Genomic DNA, 9616 nt, shown 5'->3' on the forward strand with positions numbered 1-9616 from the left:
GGCGGCGGCAGCGGCGGCGGGGGAGGAGAGAGGCGGGCGTACGGGAGAGGGAGACAGAGAAAGAGAGAGAGGGGAGACGGCTCGGCCCGTTAAGTGGGCCTTCTTTGCCGTCGGCTCGGAGACGGCAAAGAGGGCGGCCGTTGAGGGCTGGCTTACGTCTCCTCTTTGCCGTCCGCTCGCGAACGGGAAAGAACCTGACCTGGCCACGTCGTGCCCTGTGGGGCCCACCTGGCCCTTTGCCGTCTACCTTCTAGCTCTCTTGCCGTCAGCTGGCTGACAGCAAAGAAACGGCTGACGGCAAACAACCTTTTTGCCATGTGCCCTTTCTTTGCCGTCCGCTTTGTGGAAGCGGATGGCAAAGCGGCTCTTTGCCGTCTGCTGGCGGACAACAAAGATGTGGCTGATAGCAAATTGCCAGATTCCAGTAATGTTTTACAAAACATATCGTTGATGCTATGATGCAATCTTTTGAAGAAAAACTTGAATTAGAAGTCTCTATACCTAGAAAACTTTGATGAGTGGGAACCTACTATTAAGATTAAGATTAAAGATTATGAATGCCATGCTTTGTGTGATTTGGGTGCTAGTGTTTCCATGATTCCAAAAACCTTGTGTGATTTGTTAGGTTTCCGTGAATTTGATGATTGTTCCTTAAATTTGCTTCTTGTGGATTCCACTATTAAGAAACCTATGGGAAGGGTTAATGATGTTCTTATTGTTGCAAATAGGAATTCTGTGCCCGTAGATTTCATTGTTCTTGATATAGATTGCAATCCTACAAGTCCTACTATTCTTGGTAGACCTTTCATTAGAACGATTGGTGCAATTATTGATATGACAGAAGGGAACATTAGATTCCAATTTCCGCTAAGGAAAGGTATGGAACAATTTCCGAGGAAGAAAATTAAATTGCCACATGAATCTATTATGAGAGCTACTTATGCATTGCATACCAAAGATGACAATACCTAGATCTATTCGTGTTTTATGCCTAGCTAAGGGCGTTAAACAATAGCGCTTGTTGGGAGGCAACCCAATTTTATTTTTCTTCATTGATTTTTTTCCTGTTTAGTAATAAATAATTCATCTAGCCTTTGCTTATATGTGGTTTTATGTTTTAATTAGTGTAAGTGCCAAGTTAAACCTTTAGGATAGCTTACGATGATAGTTGTGTTGATCCTGCTGAAAATCAGAAACTTTTGTGCCCATGAAAATAATTTTAAAAATTCACAGAAATGTGCTTTTGATCTGATTATTTTTGCTCTACATTGGTACACAAATTTCTTAGGTTTTCCTAATATTTCAGAATTTTTGGAGTTACAGAAGTATTCGAGAGTTACACATTGCTAAAGACTATTCTGTTTTTGACATATTCTGTTTTTTGCATGTTGTTTGCTTATTTTGATGAATCTATGGGTAGTTGAGGGAGTCCTGGATTAAGGGGTCCTCGGACAGCCGGACTATATACATATGCCGGACTGTTGGGGTATGAAGATACAAGATAGAAGACTTCTTCTCGTGTTCGGATGGGGCTCTGCTTTGCGTGGATGGCAAGCTTGGTGATTCGGATATGTAGATTTCTTTCTTTGTTACTGACTTTGTGTAACCCTAGCCCCCTCTGGTGTCTATATAAACCGGAGGGTTTAGTCCATAGGACAAGAACAACAATCATAATCATAGGCTAGCTTCTAAGGTTTAGCCATTACGATCTCGTGGTAGATCAGCTCTTGTAACACTCATATTCATCAAGATCAATCGAGCAGGAAGTAGGATATTAGCTCCATAGAGAGGGCCCGAACTTGGGTAAACATTATGTCCACCGCCTCCTGTTACCATTAGCCTTAGACGCACAGTTCGGGACCCCCTACCTGAGATCTGCTGGTTTTGACACCAAAATTTGTGGTTTCATTGAGAGTTCCACTGCGTCATCACCAGAAGGCTTGATGGCTCCATCAATCATCTACAACAACGCAGTCCACGGGGAGATCTTCCTCCCCGGACAAATCTTCGTATTCGGCGGCTTCGCACTATGGGCCAACTCGCTTGGCCATCTAGAGTAGATCGATAGCTATGCCCCTGGCCATCAGGTCAAATTTGGAAGTGTCGGCGTTCTGGGAATGGGGGTCCCCAGACATGCCTGCCTGTGGCCCACAGCGTGGCTCAGACAGTGGCCCAGTACAACCCGTCTTCATCAACCCAAACTCAAGACCCTTGCGAGGGGCCAAGCCTTGCGGGGCGGACGACACAAGGCCTCCTCAGGGGTAGCCTCTCACTACTAGGAAAAGGGCTATAGATAATATGGACATTAATGGCGCACCACACATGTGGTGCGCCACTACTATATACTAGTGGCGCACCTTGTGTTGGTGCGCCATTAGTGTCCAAATACTAATGGCGCACCACATCCACGGTGCGCCACTAGTAACAATTTTTTTCTTCTCAAAACTAGTAATGGCGCACCAGGGGATAGTGCGCCGTTACTAGTTAAACTAGTAATGGCGCACCACATCAATGGTGCGCCACTAGTAATTTTTTTTCATTTTTTTAAAACTAGTAATGGCGCACCAGGGGATAGTGCGCCATTACAAGTTAAACTAGTAATGGCACACCACATCCACGGTGCGCCACTAGTATTTTTGTTTCAAATTTTGTTTCAACTTTTTTTATTCTTTTTAATAGTAGTAATGGCGCACCGTGTGTGTGGTGCGCCATTACTAGTTGAACTAGTAATGGCGCACCACTCCCACGGTGCACAATTACTAACTTGGCCCAAAAATTCCACCGAATGCACCCCCCCTGTGGACTGCCTTTTCAGTTTTACAAAATAAAAGAAAATGATGAAAATGTCAAAAAAATAAAAGAAGATAAGTTTCCCATGTGATATTTGGTCTAGTTGTTGGGAAAATTTACAAATATGAATATCGACTTTATTTGCAAAATCTCTCTAGAATTTGTAAAATGGGCATAACTTTTGCATACGAACTCGGAGTAAAAAGTTTTTTATATGAAAAATCATCTACTCGAAAAGTTACATCCGAATTTAATCGGGGGAACCCCGTTAAACATTCCAAAATCCTCAAAAACCTAACACAAAAAAAGTTATGGGGCTTTTAAGATCTGAAGGCAAAAAATTCAAAAAAATTTAAACTTACTAGTGGCGCACCATTTGCTAGGTGCGCCAACAGTAATAGAAAAAAATTGGTTTCAATTTTTTTTTGGAATTTATTGTCAAAAAATGATACGTAATATGACCGGGAAGTTTGAAATATTTTTCAAAATTTCATCATACTCATGAACATGAACAAAGTCCTAGACATCAACAAGGTTTAATAGGATTGATATGATAGATATATCAACAAGTGCGTGTTAAGTGAGGTGTTGCTGGGGTTGGATAGAACTGCGAAGTTAAGCATGCTCGGGCTGGAGTAGTGTGAGGATGGGTGACCTTCCGGGAAGTTTGACCACTTCGTGCGATTTGACTTGAGATTAAGCATATTGACCCAAGATTAAGCCCTAGTGACCCGAGATTAAGAAAAAAGCGAAAAACAAATTTGAAAAAAAATTGAATTTTTTTTCTAAAAAAATATTTGAAAAAAATTTGTTAGTAATGGCGCACTTCTATGTGGTGCGCCATTACTAAGTCAGATAGTAATGGCGCATCGTGTGATATACTAATGGCGCACTCCCTGGTGCACCATTAGTATAAAATTCTAATGGCGTGATGCTAGTGGCGCACCTGTAGTGCGCCATTAGTAGCCAAAAGAGGTGCGCCACTAGCAGGCCTTTTCCTAGTAGTGTCACCAGGCAGGCTCGTGAGGAGGCTGAGAGATCAAGGCAAGGGGTACCTCGGGAGGTGCTCATGATGCAAGCCATGACGATCGAGACCAGGCGGGCGCCAGGTGAGGGAGTCCTGGATTAAGGGGTCCTTTGACAGCCGGACTATATATTTTGGCCGGACTGTTGGACTATGAAGATACAAGATTGAAGACTTCATCCCATGTCCGTATGGGACTCTCATTTGCGTGGAAATCAAGCTTGGCGATTCGGATGTGTAGATCTTCTTCTTTGTAGCCGACTCTGTGTAACCCTAGCCCCCTCCGGTGTCTATATAAACCGGAGGGTTTAGTCCGTTGGAGAAGAACAATCATAATCATAGGCTAGCCTCTTGGGTTTAGCCTCTATGATCTCGTGGTAGATTAACTCTTTTAATACTCATATCATCTCAATCAAGCAGGAAGTAGGGTATTACCTCCATCGACAGGGCCCGAACCTGGGTAAACATCGTGTCCCCAGACTCCTGTTACCATTAGCCTTAGACGCACAGTTCGGGACCCCCTACCCGAGATCCGCCGGTTTTGACACCGACATTGGTACTTTCATTGAGAGTTCCACTGTGTCGTCACGATAAGGCTTAATGGCTCCTTCAATCATCAACAACGATGCGGTCCAGGGTGAGGCTTTCCTCCCCGGACAGATCTTCGTATTCGGCGGCTTCGTAATGCGGGCTAACTCGCTTGGCCATCTGGAGCAAATCGACAGCTACGCCCCTGGACATCAGGCCAGGTTTGGAAACTTGAACTACACCGCCGACATCCGCGGAGACTTGATCTTCAACGGGTTCGAGCCTGCGTCAGGAGTGTCGAACAGTCACGATGTGCATGACTTAGGTCATCCATCGGACAGTGTTTGGGATATCGCACCTGCGGCTGCCCCATCCTCTAATCTGGAGCAGATCGCGCCCTCCAAAGACGGGTGGATGGACCCCGCCATGGAGGCCGCACACTCATCGGCGTTGGAGCCGAACACAGACTCCACCTCCAAAGAGATCTGTGTCACCGGACCCCGGGCTCGTCTCTGATCTTAGGTTCCGAACCGCGCGCGTCTGTGCCTATCAAATCTGATTGGGCACCGATCATGGAGTTTACCTCCACGGATATCTTTCAACACTCACCCTTGGATGACGTGCTAAATTCATTGAGGTCTCTCTCTATATCAGGAGACTCTTGGCAGAACTATGTCCAGCCCGAGTGGGAAGCAGACGACGAAGAAATTCGTCACCCACCCACCACCCACTTAATAGCCACTGTCGATGACTTAACCGACGTGCTCCACTTCGACTCCGAAGAGATCAACGGTATGGACGATGATGTAGAAGAAGAACAGGAACCGCCGCCCACAGGGCACTGGACATCCACCTCATCATATGAGATATATATGGTGGACACCCCCAAAGAAAACAATGGCGATGAGGCAACAAAGGATAATCCCTTGGGGAAGCAATCAAAGCACTGGTGTCATCGGCGCCGCCCTAAGCCCTGTCATGGCAGAAATAGCAGTACAGGCACAGGAGATGATAGCAATCCGGATGGTGCCGAAGACGAATACAATCCAGCCCTCGAGCAGGCCGAGCAGAAGGATAGGCAAGCTAGCCTAGATGAACAGGCAACAGATGGAGACTTGGAGGACGACAATTATATGCCTCTCTCCGAAGACGAGGTGAGCCTCGGCGACGACGAATTTGTCGTGCCTGAGGATCCCATCGAGCATGAGCGCTTCAAGCGCCGGCTTATAGTCACTTCAAAAAGGCTGAAGAACAAGCAACAGCAGCTTCAAGCTGATCAAGATTTGCTAACAGATAGATGAACTGAGGTCCTGGCAGCCGAGGAATACAGACTCGAGCGCCCAACCAAAAGTTACCCGAAGCGCAGGTTGCTACCACAACTCGAGGAGGAGGCGCTAGAGCCTACACTACCAGCGCAGGACGAGACGGACCGGCCACCTCGTGGCCGAGACAAACCGGCCTACCAGCCCGAATCCCACCGCCAATCAAACAAAAACACTAAGGCCCGGGGCCACACACAGGACCTGCGAGACATATTGGGAAACAAAGCATGACAGTCAAGATCGATCTACGGATCGAGGGGGCACGCCACAACGTGCGACGATGACCGTCATGCCGGATACACTAAAAACAAGTCCGGCCGGGCCGAATACAACATACCAGACTCATTTGAACTGCGTCGTGATGTAGCCCGGCATAGAGGCGCCGCGCACCCCCTATGCTTCACTGATGAAATAATGGATCATGAATTCCCAGAAGGGTTTAAACCCGTAAAGATTGAATCATACGACAGCACAACATACCCCGCGGTATGGATCGAAGACTTCCTTCTCCACATTCATATGGCCTGCGGCGACGATCTACATGCCATCAAGTATCTCCCCCTTGAGCTCAAAGGACCGGCTCAACATTGGCTGAACAGCTTGCCGACAAACTCCATTGGCAGTTGGGAGACCCCGGAGGACGGATTCCTTGACAACTTCCAGGGCACTTATGTGCGACCACCGGACGCTAATGACTTAAGGCACATAACCCAACAACCCGAAGAGTCAGCCAGGAAATTCTGGACTCGGTCTAACTAAAAAGAACCAAATCGTCGACTGTCCGGATGCCAAAGCCCTAGCGGCATTTAAGCATAACATCCGTGATGAGTGGCTCGCCCGATACCTCGGCCAAGAGAAGCCGAAGTCCATGGCAGCCCTCACGACACTCATGACCCACTTTTGCATGGGCGAGGACAGCTGGCTGGCTCGTAGTAACATCACGCTAAGAAATTCTGGCACTTCAGATGCCCGAGATAGCAATGGCAAGCCACGACGCAAACATAAGTGTCACAACAATGGCGACAACACCGAAGACACGACAGTCAATGCCGGATTCACTGGCTCTAAGTCCGGTTAGCGGAAAAAGCCATTTAAAAGAAACAATCCGGGCCCGTTCAACCAGGACCGCACACTCGATCGCTCGTGTCAAATTCACGGCACCCATGATAAACCAGCCAACCACACCAACAGAGAATGCTGGGTGTTCAAATAGGCCGGCAAGTTGAATGCCGCAAACAAGGAAAAGGGGATATATAGCGATGAGGACAAAGAACCCCGGCTGCCGAACACAGGAGGACAGAAGAAATTTCCTCCCCAAGTTAAAACGGTAAACATGATATACGCCACCCACATACCCAAGCAGGAACGAAAGCACGCACTAAAGGATGTCTTTGCAACGGAGCCATTCGCCCTAAAGTCCAACTTATGGTCGTCTTGTCTGATCACTTCCGATCGCAAGGACCATCCTACCAGTATTCATCATGGCGGTTCAGCCACATTGGTACTCGACCCCATCATTGACGGATTTCATCTGACGCGAGTCCTTATGGACGGTGGCACTAGCCTAAACCTGCTTTATCAGGACACAATGCGCAAAATGGGCATCTATCCCTCACGGATCAAACCCACCAAAACCACCTTCAAAGGTGCAATATCAGGTGTGGAGGCCAGTTGTATAGGCTCCAACACTCTGGAGGTAGTCTTCAGATCACGAAAAAATTACCGTACCGAAGAGTTAGTCTTCGACATCGTCCCTTTCCATAGTAATTATCATGCACTACTAGGACGAACCGCGTTGGCTCGCTTTAAAGCGATAACACACTACGTCTACTGTAAGCTCAAGATGCCCGGCCCGCGCGGTGTCATAATAGTTAATGGCAAAGCCGAACTTCACCTCGGCGCCGAAGAGCATATCACTGCTTCAACAGCAAAAGAAACGAGTGGCATTTTCCAATCGAACCTTGAGTCGATGGCCAAGCCCCCGGATGCCGGTAAAGGAGTCCGAACTACTTCGGGGCATGATAGCCCGGCTCGTCCGGAGCTCAATTAAACACTCCGGCAAAAGCTGGGAAAGGCCACATACTGCGGCTCAACCGCTCCGTGGCACGCAAATATTTCTCGCAGGTCCACTTTTTCACAGGACAGGACTGGTGACATGGAATCAGCTAGGACGCGCAAAGGAATCCTTAAATATTCCCCTCGAAGACTATCCAGATACACTTCAGATCCGCACCCAGCTTCTTCCCGCTTGGTCTCAATGGGCCTTAATATGCCAGGGCTTTATGGTCCCCATAATACGGCAATAAAGTCCGACCACCTTCACGGTCGCTCAGCACCCCGAACTTATAGCATTATATGCATCAGCTCCGAATTATGTCTTGGGTTAATCGTTGGGTTTGCCTGGCTCCAATGTTTTGGTACCTTACGTTCCACTATATCGGCTAAGGTAGCGTAGGGAGAACTACTGCAATTGTGTCTCGGTTCTTCCGGACGAGCACCTCAGTAGAGAAAGCCAAAAACTGACTGTCATGATACAGCGAGAGCTGGTCAGCTGTTCGAGAGGTTGTAAAATCTTTAAGGATTTCTTTCGCATAATGACATAACCAATGTAGCATGCGATGGATTGGTTTTTCTCCCAATCAGGTGCTTATAGAGCCCCTCGTGCGGTCTTCCGAACACCATGGGCTGCACCTACCTTACTTTTTACAAACTCCTATGGCTAAGTGAGAGTGATAAAGCCCTATAGTCTGATTGCCTAGTTCGTTGTGCTGAACACCTCCTTCAAGGACCCAAAAATGGGATAAAGAGTGCTCAGGTTTATCCCGAACACCCCCGTACTTCCTACATGGGGGAAGAAGCCGATGACTGGCCAACTCTCAGGATTAATATATTTGAAACGGCCGCACAGGATGAAATTTTTTCACATAACATGCAATAAATAATAGAAATGACCTTGTTTAGCATTACAAAGGACAAAATGACTGTATTCATATAAATACAATGTCCTTAGTGCACTTCTCCGCCACAAGGCGGCCTCCTTTCAGGAAACTATAATAATATAATTCAAGCTTGCAGTGCTCCTTCCCCTCCGGCGGCCCCTCGGTCATCAGCTTCTCCGCATCCAGCTTTCCTTAGTGCACTTTTGTATGGGCGAAGGCCATTCGTGCATCTTCCTTACAGACTGACCGCTTGATGACTTCGAGTCGAGGGCATGCACTCACAAGCCTCTTCACGAGCCTGAAATAACTGTTTGGAATTGGCTCGGCAGGCCACAGCCGGACAATCAGATCCTTCATGGCTAGTTCGGCCGCCTTGTGCAGTTCAATCAGCTGCTTCAGCTGATCAGTGAATGGCACCGGATAATTCGACGCCAAATAGTGCGACCAGAAGAGTTTTTCTGCAGTCTTCTTTTCCTCGGCTCGGTAGAATTGGGCGACATCAGATATGCTACATGGCAGCTCCGCAAACACCCCTGGAGAAATTAGAATTCAAATCATCAACTTGATTTTCTCCTTTCAAAAAATACCGCATTGTATAGAAAAAGCCTTACCAGCCGCAATCTGCCTCGCCTCCTGAATTTGCTTCAGAGCAACTTGGGCTTCCCCTGGGCATTACTTTTGGACTAGCGAGCTTGGGCGAGTTCAGATTCTTTCTCTGATAATCTCTGCTCCAAAGTCTCGCTTTTCTTCACTGCATCCTGAAGCTCTCGTTCAGCTTCAATGACCCTGGCCTCGTGCTTTTCGTGAATAGCCCACTCCGTGGCTGCATTCTTCTCCGCTTCGGCCACAGCCTTCTTAAGAGCCTGAATTTCGGCCATCTCCCCTAGAGCGCACAATAAAAATACCGTCATCAGTCACTCTTATTCATTTGTGCTGAACGGAACAAGGTTTTGGCATACCTTGGTTGTCCTCCAACTGCTTCTTCACTCGGCCAAGTTCCCCTTCGGCCCGCT

Source organism: Triticum aestivum, chromosome 2B, assembly GCF_018294505.1.
Source record: "Triticum aestivum cultivar Chinese Spring chromosome 2B, IWGSC CS RefSeq v2.1, whole genome shotgun sequence".
Classification (NCBI taxonomy): Eukaryota; Viridiplantae; Streptophyta; class Magnoliopsida; order Poales; family Poaceae; genus Triticum; species Triticum aestivum.